Source organism: Carassius carassius, chromosome 44 (genome assembly GCF_963082965.1).
Source record: "Carassius carassius chromosome 44, fCarCar2.1, whole genome shotgun sequence".
In the NCBI taxonomy this organism is placed as follows: Eukaryota; Metazoa; Chordata; class Actinopteri; order Cypriniformes; family Cyprinidae; genus Carassius; species Carassius carassius.
In genome coordinates this window covers 15,140,887-15,153,675 of record NC_081798.1, presented here as the reverse complement: position 1 = coordinate 15,153,675, position 12,789 = coordinate 15,140,887, and the positions used below count along the sequence as shown (strand labels likewise).

The 12,789-nt window shown below is 34.6% G+C and overlaps 1 protein-coding gene across 1 annotated transcript in view; it reads right to left on the bottom strand.

Annotated features, from left to right (window-relative positions):
• Nucleotides 1-7,982, bottom strand: part of LOC132126295 (caM kinase-like vesicle-associated protein) — a 43,561-nt gene extending 35,579 nt beyond the window's left edge. Inside the window, exon 1 of the mRNA XM_059537475.1 lies at nt 7,761-7,982. The gene's annotated coding sequence lies outside the window, so the exon portion shown is untranslated. The remainder of the gene's footprint in view (nt 1-7,760) is intronic.
• Nucleotides 7,983-12,789: the final 4,807 nt, after the last annotated feature.

Sequence of the window (12,789 nt, the reverse complement as noted above, 5' to 3'; positions counted from 1 at the left end):
TTATTTGAACGCATAAAACAACTTACTTTTTTTCTTAAAGAAGCCTAATGTTTGTTTGTTTGTTTTCCTCAAAAATTCAAAAATGTATTGTTATCAAATTAAGGCATGAAGCATTAATTTAATTTATCTTTTAATTACTGAAAATTAAGAAAACTTTGTTTGGCAAACAAAGGGGATTTACTATTAAAATTAAAACATGGAAGACATGTTGTGTTACTTAAAAAATAATGTTTGTTTCATTTTAGTAGTAGTAATGGGCTATGTACTGTACATTCTACTGAAAAATAGGCAGGACTTTTATTTTGACGGGCTGCCGTGAATATCTTTACAAATCTGTGCATGTAATATGATGCTTTTGCTCAAATCAAATGCTCATGAAGTGACTCTCAGAGCAGTTCTGGAGATTTCTTCATGTGTTTTCATCCTCATTTAGTGAGACAGCAGATGCTGAAATCACACGCAATGTGTGCTAAACTGTGAATTCCGTTTTTATGAATGGATTCTGCAATTCTTTCTGCGTTAGGGCCCTATAATTAGACCAGCACAATGTATACTCTCACACTTTAACTGCTTCTATCCTTGAACACTTAATGATTATCTAATCAAAATAAAAGAGCAGTGCTGAGTCTAGGAGACCTCACCTGTGTCACACACACTCCGGACGCGTCACGTTCAACTCGAGCAGCGGTCTAAAACTGTTTATTTATTCACCAAAAGTACACAAGTTTACTTCAAGAATAAACAATGAGTTCAGTGTTTAAAAAATGGAGAGAGAAAAAGAGTGAACAGAAAGAGTGATCTATATTATAGCTTTATAAATGAAGCATATAAACTTTATTAGAGCCACAGGAAAAAACAGGAAAAAGCAAATGCATTGTCACGCTGAACAATACACTTTGTGGTGTTGAAATTAAGGGGGAAAATCCCACAAACTTTAAAAATTTAGGGTTCATTTGTTTGGTTCTTTTTTGCATCTCAAACCCTTGTTATTTTTATCAAGAGTTAACTGTAAACTGTGCAAACATTACATTTTGCTGAAAATAAATGCCTTGCTTTGCTATCTTTGGTCTACACTGGAAGTGTTCTGTTAGCTGTTAAACTATAATTACTAAAACTATAACTGAAACTAAATAAAATAAAAACTAAATAGAAATGTGTTTGCAAAATAAAAACTAAACTAAAACTAACAAAACCATTCATGAAACTAACTAAAACTAAATTTACATTTAAAGCAAAAATTAAAAACGATATTAAAATAAAAGCTGAGCTAAAGAAAGCAAAACTATAATAACCTTGCTAGCAACGGACGCAACCTGGAAAACTATCGTCATGGATTTTTTTGCCGATAACCAATTGTACCAGCAATCAACTATTGATGCCAATTAATCGGCAAAATCGATACACCGGTCGACCTCTAGTCAGCACCAATCAGAGTCTCATCTCCCACTCCTTTTAAAAGCCAGTTGCGCTTGCACCATGGCGGATTCACTATTTTATGGTGGAATTTGCAAGAGCAAAGCATGAATGCTTCTCCAGAGGGGAAACATATCTGCTCATATGAGGTTAAAGCAGACACAATAACAATCTTTTACGTTTTAGTTGGTCAACTGTCTTTAAATAGAAACATGCGAACAATGAACACACCTTGTTTTCAGTCCAGCATGCCCATGGGCAAACAGATGGGCACAAGTGCATTTGCTATTTAAACAACATGGTGCTAAACACTAATTTAAGCCCCGTGTCAGGCTTAATTTAGCAAAACACTTGCATTGCACCTAGTGTTGCATTGGGCCGGGTGTATGATTGGATCCTAAGTGACAGTTTGAAGCTGATGGCATCAAGACTGTCTTTTCTTTTTTCTGATTTGACTACTGCATTAAAATTTACAGTTAAATATAAAGTTCATTTTAAGGCTGCTTAGTGACCTTTAATATTTTATGTAAAGGATCAATGCTACATAAAAGCAGTAATAAAATACGCCAGCTGTGGCCCACCTCAGAAGCTGTTCACAACACTGTTCTCAACACTGTTCAGAGTTCAACTCCTCAACAGTGAGACGATGTCAACTATCTACATTGCGAGAAAATCACTCGCATATGCGACTAAATTTTACTCTGGGCGACTAAATGATGTCTATTGTTAGCCATTGGCTAATAAATACTTAGATTTTCTTGCCAGTGTGTGTGTGTTCAAGGCTTTTATAAGATTAGCACATTTTCACTAGCGGAACACTGACTGAGTGCTTCAGAGTTTCTCTCTCCATCAAGCGATCTGTACTTTTTCAGTTAATCTCAATGGATGCACAGCGAACCTGTATTTGCTGAACTGTAAACTGTGTACTGTAAACGACTCGTCGTCGCTTTGATAATAGCGCTGTTGCTCACACATGCAAAGAGAGAGAGAGCGAGAGTCTTACCACGCTGAATCGACACGCTACATGTAAACTATATTCTTTGTTGTATTTCCTGTCAAAATAATGGAGTTCATTAGAATTTGTTTAGAATTATTCAGCTTTTCAGAACAAGCAGAAGATATGCCGGTTTCTCCGGTAGTGGGCGGAGCTAATACACAAATGGCAATTTCATTGGCTGGCGCTGATCTACAGTATTACTGTCCCTGTTTTGATTTCAGCAAATCAGTTCGACCAAACACAGACAATGTGATTAATATTCATGAACCCAGCAGCTCATCAATCCGTAGTGCATTGTATATTGTTAGTATGGTAGTAGAATTAGTAGTAGTATTATCTTTTAGTAATAATTAATATGATCTATTACTATAATTTTTTTACAGAAACCCTGAATGACCAACAATATCTTAAGCATCACCACCAATCTTAAGTTCAGTTTAAATAACAAATATACATTCAAACATGTTTACCAAGTTTTAGTTCTAATCACTAAAGCTTGACTGACTGATTAAGAACCTAAGATTTAAGAAGCTGTGCCATTTTACAAAGATAAGTTGATTGGAATCATATATATATATATTTGTGTGTGTAAAATAGTATATCAGTCTGGTGAGTAAACTGAAAAATTTACTAGCCAATGACGATTATATTGCCAAGGTGTGCGTGCCAAAGGGTTGTGCTGTGTAGCAGAATTGAACAGAACGATGACAAGCCAAACTTCTTTTAACCTGAAAATGCTGCTTAAGGCACAAGACATCCATATGGAATGTTTTTTTCTTCTTTATTTTTCCATAAATAAAATAGTGCAGGTGGATGGCAGAACACATTCTGTGTGAACAACCCTGTAGTAATTCAGCAACAGAGCAGCCTTTTGCAAATGTCATTGTCAGTATTTAATTATCAATTATAGTTTATTTCTATACTCATAATTTCTGCAGTTGAAACGTCTATACACGTTTCTCTGAACAGCAAAAGAAAGCCTGAATAAAGGAACTTATTTGTGGTAATACAGATGCAGGTTCTGTGGTGCATTTGTAGTGTAAAGAAGTCATTAGGCTTTTCTGTCTGGATCATTTTGCACCAGTTAAAACTTTATGTGCATAATATGTTCATATCTTCATCTTAACACAAAAGATATGTTCTTATACCTTGATACCGTTCAATGTTTTAGAGACTGAGTGCAATGTACTTCTAACTACTGTATGTGTTAAAAATAAAGCAATGGAGAATATGCATGGTATTCTACATTTGAATTCCTTAGAGATGCAAAAGCAATGTCAGACCTTATGCAGGGAACTGATTAATTAAGCAACGTTTCTGAGTGTTACTGCTTATTATAAAGCATCAGCATTTCAATAAATCGGCCAAGTTTCCAACTGAATGGAGTCATTTTTTTGGTACAATCATAACTGAAGAACCTTATTGTGCAAAATAAACAATAAATAAATGATTCCCAGCACAAATCCCTGCAAACATTTACTATAATGGTCAAGTTGATTGCTTTAATCTGCTATCCACTTTATTAAAACATTTGTCTAGATCTACTTACTGGAATACAGTCTACAAATCTCACTCAGGAGCCTTGGCATAGCAGGCAACGTGAATCTTGCAGCATTTCCTGATCCTTTTCACTTGTTCAATATCAATATCATTCCTATCAATAAAAGTGGCAGCGTTTAATTTACTTGAAGGCAGTGTTCACAGTACGCTAGTCATACACAATCTTTAAATACTGATTATACAACTTTTCAGCATTTATAGTCCCATAATTCAAACTGCAGATTTCCTTCAAAAGTGTGATAATATTTATATCATATTTTAAAAGTTATAGTCCATCTCTTCAGGGTAAATAATAGTGGAAGACCTCATAAAGAGGCAGGGATCTGCAAGAAAAAGACATGGGACCTCACTTCATGACCAGTGAATTTAAAGGAATAGTTCACCAAAAAAATTAAAATCTGCTAAAAAATTTCCTCACCTGCAGACCATCCAAGATGAGTTTGTTTCTTCATTGAAAGAGGTTTGGAAGAATTTAGCATTACATCACTTGCTCACCAGTGAATCCTCTGCAGTGAATGGGTGCCATCAGAATGAGAGTCCAAACAGCTGATAAAAACATAACAATAACCCACACCACTCCAGTACACCAACATCTTGTGAAGTGAAAGCTGCGTGTTTGTATGAAACACATCCATCACTGAGGCATTTTAACTTTAAACCATCGCTTCTGGCTAAAGGAAAAAAAAACATTCCATAATCCATAATAAAATTTCCTCCAGTGGAAAAGTCCCTGTTGTCCACTCACATCAAAATCCACAACATTTTTGTTTAAAACTGTTAATGAACGGTGCTTGATCTGTGCATATTTATCTCCTGATACACACAAGATTATTATTATTTTCTTTTTTTACTGGTGAAAGAAATATTATGAATAGAGAAACGGTTTGTTCAGAATGTCTCTGAGGATTTATTACATTACCGTACATTCATTTCATTAGTTGATGGACTGGAGTCATGTGGATTACTTGAGGATTATTGTGATGTTTTTATCAGCTGTTTGTTTTCTCATTCAGGTGGCACCCACTGTAGAGGATCCATTGGTGAGCAAGAGATGCAATGCTAACTTCATACATAAAACACTGAATACTGATATTTAAAATTACAAAATAAATAAATAATAATAATACTTTGTGAAATTAAAGTCGCCAGTAGGTGGCATCAAGTCACTGTTAATAAGTTAGTCATTGCGATTGAACAGAATCATTTAAATGGTTGATTCATTCAGGAATGAAACACAGTCATGTTGCTCAGAGACACCAAACAGTGCTGTGGCTGTGTTTGGAATTATTTCTGTTGGCAAAAACAGACAATATGGTGTCTAAAACATAAGTCTCTTAATAATAACTTTGTTTATTGAATTGTTGTATAAAATAAAATGGAACAAAAAATGGTGCTCGATCTTCATGTGACATTTAACTAATGTTGCGCTATATAAAATTGTATAAATAAATAAATTTTCTGCCCCCATATCTTGAATTTTCTGATCATTATTCATGCGTTTTAATACTGAATCATGCAGTGAAAGAACACACACATGCACTAGTCTAACCTACTATACTTCTTAATGTAGGCCTAGTGTATGTGGGCACTCTGTAGGTGTGTGTGTTTTTTTTTGTTTAGTTTTTTTGCCATATACTTGATAATGACAATTCGCACATTGTTAAAACAATAATTATTAAAATAATAATTAGGATATTATCGCAAATGATATATATCACACACCCCTATAACCAAGGCAATATCACAAATAAAGACAGTTATTATTGTTTTTGGTATTGACACTTTCAAGTTACTAGTCCGATTGGGCAAGAAAATTTATCTTTCACTTGCCCGTCCAAAAGCATTCACTTGTCCCGGACAAGCGGACAAGCCCTGAAATGGGTCAAGAGTTTTCCACGAGTGCTTGCAAAAGACCACCTGAGACACAAAGATATGCTCCATATGCCCCAACATGCTTACTCTCCTGAAATTAACAATGTAATTTCTGATTAGCTTGATATGTGCTGCCAGCAGAACAGCTTGTGTTATGCATGGACACAAGAAGATGTCTGCAAAACCTTGGTGCAACTATCCAGAGGCAGTATGGACAGTTGTTCACATTATGGACTTCAGTTCTCAGCTCATGGTCCAACAGTATGGAGGAACTCTGGTGTTTATCAGTGGAGTAGTACTGTATTGTGAGATACAGTAGCTGCTTTTATGCTGCCAGTCATGTTTCAGCACCACGGACAGCAACACTATCTGCACAGCCCACAAGAAGCAATTAAAGCATTACTCCACCCCAAAATGGAAATTTTGTCATTAATCACATGTCGTTCAAAACCCTTAAAAGGTTTATTCGGCTTCGAAACAAAATTCAGTAGTTCAACTGTAACGTTATGAAGTGACGAGAATACTTTTTGTACACGAAGAAAACAAAAATAACGACATAATTCAACTATTTGTCTCCTCTGTCTCTCTGTAGACAGCACCGTAGCACCATTTTGCTGGCAGATGGACTATTCTGACGATGTCTTTCATACTTTTCTAGACCTTGACAGTATAATTTACGTGGCAGTCAATGGGAAAGTCACAAGCCTCCTGGTTTCCATCCAAAATATCTTAAATTGTGTTATGAAGATGAACAAAGCTTTTACTGGTTTGGAACAACATGGGGGTAAGTGATTAATGACAAAATTTTCATTTTGGGGTGGAGTAACCCTTTAATTTAAGTACTACAAACTTCAAGAAAGCAAGTTATAAGTTATACAGACCATATATGTTTAGACAACTACTGAATAAACAATGGTGAGTTTGCTAAGTAAAATTGGGTCTAACACTGTAAAATGTATTTGCATTAACAAAATATTGCTTTATGTAACTGTTTGTTAAAAGTGAAAAATTGGAGTTGGGGGAGGGGTGTTTTTGTGTTAACAACTGATCATGCAGCACGAAATGGTCAACTTTTATACTTCTTCTTCATAAAGATGAAATGGGTTTAAGGTATTCCCTCTCAAAACAATTGAAAATAAAACAAGTTCTTAGGCACAGATCATTTGGTGCTAGTGTCTTTATTATGAATGAATGCCTGTGTCTATCATTCCCTAATGATGGCTATCCTTTCAGCAAGTAGCTCATCATTTACCAATTATTAATTTGCATAATTTGTTTTAATAAGCAACTTGGTGTATATTAATCACATCAAAACGTCTAATAGGCTAAAGACCCTCAGATTAAGCTATAAAAGATGTTACATTATATGACTTTTCAGTATCATTGTTATTTAATATAAACAGATTATACCACATTATGTATCGTACAGACTTTTTTTTCATTTTAGGATTACAAGAAAACCATTTTGTTTTGAAGAGGTTTAGACGCATTCACATTATAAAGCCTTCAGCAGCAGTGCGTCTTTCATGCAGCGTGTCACATCAAAAAAAAAAAAAAAAAAAAAAAAAAAAAAAAAAAAAATAAATATATATATATATATATATATATATATATATATATATATATATATATATAAAGAATAACAGATTTCTTTTGTTTAGTATCAATTTAAAATCTATTTTGAGATTACTCAGTACTTATGTAATCACACTGCTCTGCAACATTCATTCAACACTCATGTAAAGTGTGACCAAACCAGTGTAGGCTATACTGAGTAATGTTCAGCATCGATCTGCTTTTAAAGTTATTATTTGACGAATATAGCCTACAAAAAGCTTTTCTTCGACGGATTTTGCGTACTAATCCACTCCACAGACTTAGGTTCTGTTCAACACAGTGTCATTAATGTAAAACTTACTTTTCCAGTCGTAAACAGACGTGAAATGTCCTCAAGTTTTCAGTCCAGAAGTCTTCTGGACAAATTGAACTTCTTTTCCCTGTCCGTTAAGTTCTGACGGCTATTCTCTTCGCGGTAACGGTCGCAAATTCCGCGGGTGCCTTCCCATCTGTTTCACGCTGGCGGTTTTTTTTTCTCAGTAGCTAAAGGATGATGGAGATGAGCGCGCGAGCGAGAGGGAAAGAGAGATGGTGAGAGCTGCGCGCGTGAGATAAGTAATGCGCGCTAATGTGACAGGCGTTTGTAGGGGGTGTGGCCATCTAATGTCATAAGAGCAAATATTAAGAACATAACGTGTTATTTTGACTTGGTCTTTTGCTGCTCATAATAATAATAAAAATAAATCACGATACTCGTTTCTTTTAATTAGTTAATGAGGCAAATCACACTTTTACAAAACTGGGCAAAAAAGAAATAGAGAAACCGTTTATAAAACCACTTTATGAGATAAGATGAAAGAAAAATCATCCTTAATATATATTCAATGTTCAAATGGATAAAACTGTATAGTTTGTATAAGAAAATATTAGATTTGCAGCATATGAAAAACGGCATTAAAAATGATCAGCTTGTGCATCATTATAAAGACAAATTATGATTAAGGTATATTAAGGAAAAATAAATAGGAAATACCAAACTGTTTTTTTCCATTATCAATAAGCATGATAATCTCTCAACCTCACTAAATAATTTCAGCAAAATAATAACTGTTATCATTAACATTATCTGTTCAATGCACAATTAAAATAACTAAGGAATTAATATTGATTATCATTTCTCCATAAGTGTTCATTCAACTAATGATTGAATACATGGCTGGTTAAGTATATTTATTACAAAGTCAAAGAAAAGAAGGGTGGATTACAATAAAACTGTCTTTTTTATAAATATTTCTAATCGTAAAACTGGTCTATACAAGTGTCTAATTTGGGGAAAACAGGAATTCACTGTCAACAGCTGATCATGCATCACAGGAAAGACTTTTACACATCATCATAAGGAGAAAGTGGGATTAAGGTCTGGCACCGTCAACTTGAAACAAATTCACAAAGTAACTGCATCGAAAGACAATCTTTTAAGCACACAAATTGCTTGTCTGACTGCTTTCTTTATGAATGAATTCATGTAATTCCCTGGTGATGGCTGTTGATCTTTACATGACGTTTACCCTATATAGCCAGTCATTACTGGAGGACAATTCTCATATAATATATACACAAAGGTGCACTATAGAGTCATTTTATGATTGAAAGAAACTGTTCTCCTACTCATTTCAATGTACATTTTGTAGAATTGAGTTTGAATTGTTCAGAAGGATATATTTTAAATCACTATCTTACAGAGACCAATTCACACTTCTTCATCTTCAGTAAAACAACTGACCAGAAGGGGTTGAACTCAGCCACAATGGGGAATGTTTTGTTTCAAACTATGTCCTTGCAATACTATTCTGCCCCAAGGGTCTCAATGTCTAAAAGAATTAGTTGAAGCATAACTGCAGCATATCTGCTTGAGTGGCTACTCGTGTGCACCAATATTCATCTCACTCAGAAAATATAATGAAACCAAGAAATATGATTCAAGCATGTGAAGGCCATCTTGAATGAATCTATGTATGATTGAATTCTTGTCTATGCCATAAAAATATTTAAATAAAAACATCTAGTCTCTTATGACTAAAAATACTTTAGATTATTTATTTGACTTTAGATTGCTGATTATGCACTTGAAGCTGAGCTATTGTAAGGCATGGACAGAAGATGATCTCCTGAAATAAATCTGAATGTTTGTACTATCCAGAAGTGGTATGGACATTTTGGAGAAACTCTTATCTTTCAAATGTATTGTATTTTGAGAGCCATCTCCATGATACCAGGCAGCAACACTTCAAGAACCAAGTGTTGACAAATAAACAGCTTGCATAAATTGCCATTCTGCAGGGGACGTCCTCTGCCACCAGCCTCTAAAACTGTCAGAGCTCACACCAAAATCCACCATTGACCACACTAATCTGCACATCCTCATATTCATTTGACACATTTCAGTGTTACAGTACTGTGAACTCAAGCAAGAAGCAAGCACACACACACACACACACACACACACACACACACACACACATATATATATATATATATATATATATATATATATATATATATATATATATATAAATTTCAGCACAAAACAGAAATGCCTTTTATAATCAAAAGGGTGAAACAGACCAGAATTTTTGGTTGTTGAATCACTGTTGCATTACATTTACATTGTATGTAAAATGCAAAAACGTTTTATGAAAGCATATAATCATAATCATAAATCCTCAGATTTTGCCAGAATTTTCTTCACCATTATCACCACATTTAATCAATCTAATTTAAAGCAATAGTTCACTCAAAAATGACAATTTGTTGACAATTTACTCACCCTCAGGCCATTTAAGATGGAGTTTGTTTCTTCATCAAAACAGATTTAGAGAAATTTTGCATTACATGACTTGCTCACCAGTGGATCCTCTGCAGTGAATGGGTGCCGTCAGAATGAGAGTCCAAATTTCTGATAAAAACACCACAATAATCCACACAACGCCAGCCCAGTGATTCGTGTTTTGTGAAAAGTGTGTTTGTAACAAACATTCTGACGGAAACCATTCACTGCAGGTGATCCATTGGTGAGCAAGTGATGTAATGCTAAATTTCTCCAAATCTGCTCTGATGAAGAAACAAACTCATCTACATCTTGGATGACCTAAGGGTGAGTACATTTTCTGCTAATTTTCATTTTTAGGTGAACTAATGTTAAAACAACAAAATGACCCATTTAATTCCATTAATTTATTAATTACACCATGATGGATTTGAAAATATTGTCTTTAGAGCTGTTTAAACATAAAAACATTATATTTTAGATGCTTATCTATATTTAAGTGTCATACCACCAGTATTACCTCCACTAAGGTGGTCCTCCTTTTTACTGGTATTTAATATATGAAAATTGTCAAAATGACCTTTAAAACTCAAAAGGCCAGAAGTTTATTTATCTTTTTTATATTCCTTGTCTCTCCCCCATGTTAAAAATACTAAACTGAACTAAGGCTACACTCTCTGTTTTTGAATATAGGGTAGTGCTCATCTGTAGTATCAGTGTGGTATCAGTGCTCATGCACTGTTAACATCACCACATTACACAAGCCTGTGTTACTATGGTTACAGATTATCACAGGCAAATATGCACAGCATGGATTTCATGACTAGTGAAATGGGGGAGGGGGGTGATGCTTTACATCTTCAAAATATACTGAGATGGATCTATAAAATTTACTAAAAGATAAAAGCGCATTTACCAGCATTTTTAAAACACAGTCACATAGTGACACAATCATGGAATGCATATGCTTTTTAAAGGACGTGTAGCAGTACAGTCAACTCAAATGATGCATAATGGCTTCAGAATGAGCATTTACAGTATGCTGTGCTGAGCATTCATAAATTCTGAAGACCTAGAACTGCTGAGATGTGACACACTGTTCTACAAATCCACATAAGATGTCCACTGACACTCATGATTTATAACGCATCCAGTAATGATTTTTTTTTATTATAGGGTCACATCATATAGCGACCCGATATGTCAGAGGCTCATATTAGAACACTTAAGTAAGAAACAGGATTTGTGATGGGATTTATGAAAGAACCCTGGGGTTTGCAAGTTGATGTTGATCTGATTGGATCTCCTTCTTACCATAACATATCTCTCTGCTGAGTGTGTAGCAAGGATTTACTAATCACTGTGATGCCTCCTTAGAATTACTACATATAATCAACAACAAACCTAAACTGACACATTTCATTTTCTTATTGTCTTAATATGAATAATTCATCAGTGTGTGGTATCAAGAAAAAATGTTTTGTCTTCCTTAATCAAAAGATAACTTAGTCCACCTCTGAAAAAAAGTTTCCACATGGATGATTTTTCCTATTCACAAACTTAAGTGGATTGTAATGCTGATCTAATTTTTTTGTAAATTTATTTACAGAGGAAGAGGAATATTGGGGAGGTTTCGGTAATGTTTGAAGCATTTTATTCCAGAATGCTTCCAAAATTTGAGGCAACAATGAATCTCTGTCTTTGAAGTCAACATTAAACCAATCCCCTTTTTAAATATAATTTCACATAAACAAAAAATATTTTAACTGAAAAGGGTTCCAAAAGGCATTTTCACAATGTCGAAGAACCATTTTTGGTTTTCAAAACAACATTTGTGAAGAACAATTTTTTGTATTATTTGCAGTGAAAATGTTCCATGGATGTTAAAGGTTCTTCACAGAACCTTATATTCCAAAATAACCTTTATTTTTAAAATTATATGTTGACTTCATGTTGCAGTCATCTTGAGTTTTAACATATATTGAAGTCAACTTAAAATCACTAAAGGCTGAAGTAAACAATATTTCCATTAGTGAGTCCATGCCATTTGAAAGTGCAGCTGCAAATGCTGCCTCGGGGAGCTGCTCTGTCGTCCCATGTGCGCAGCTCCTAAGGTATATTTCACATATGTACTGATTTCTCTGTACTGACACACAATGTGTGCAATGTGACAGCATACCCTGGAGATTGCTGTGTGGAAACATTCTCCGCTGTGGAGATCAAGATCATGGTAGAAAACACACCTTCTAAAAAGCAGCTAGTTCATCTATTCAGTTTACTGTTGTGACAATGTGTTGCAATGCCTCCACTGAACGTGACACATAAGTAATCTACCAAATAACATTATGACTGCAAGAGAGTGAAATTAACCAAAGCTTGCTAAAAAGCAGTTGGATAAAGCTAAAGGAAAAATATCTGTTGAGCCAATACATGAAATATAAATGAAGCTTTCCTATCATATAGCCTGCACAGATGAAAATGACTGCTTCGTGGCATCCACAGTTTTCTAAAATAAGTCATGCGTGAGTAAAGTCAAACAGTATACAGTATAAGTCAAACATGA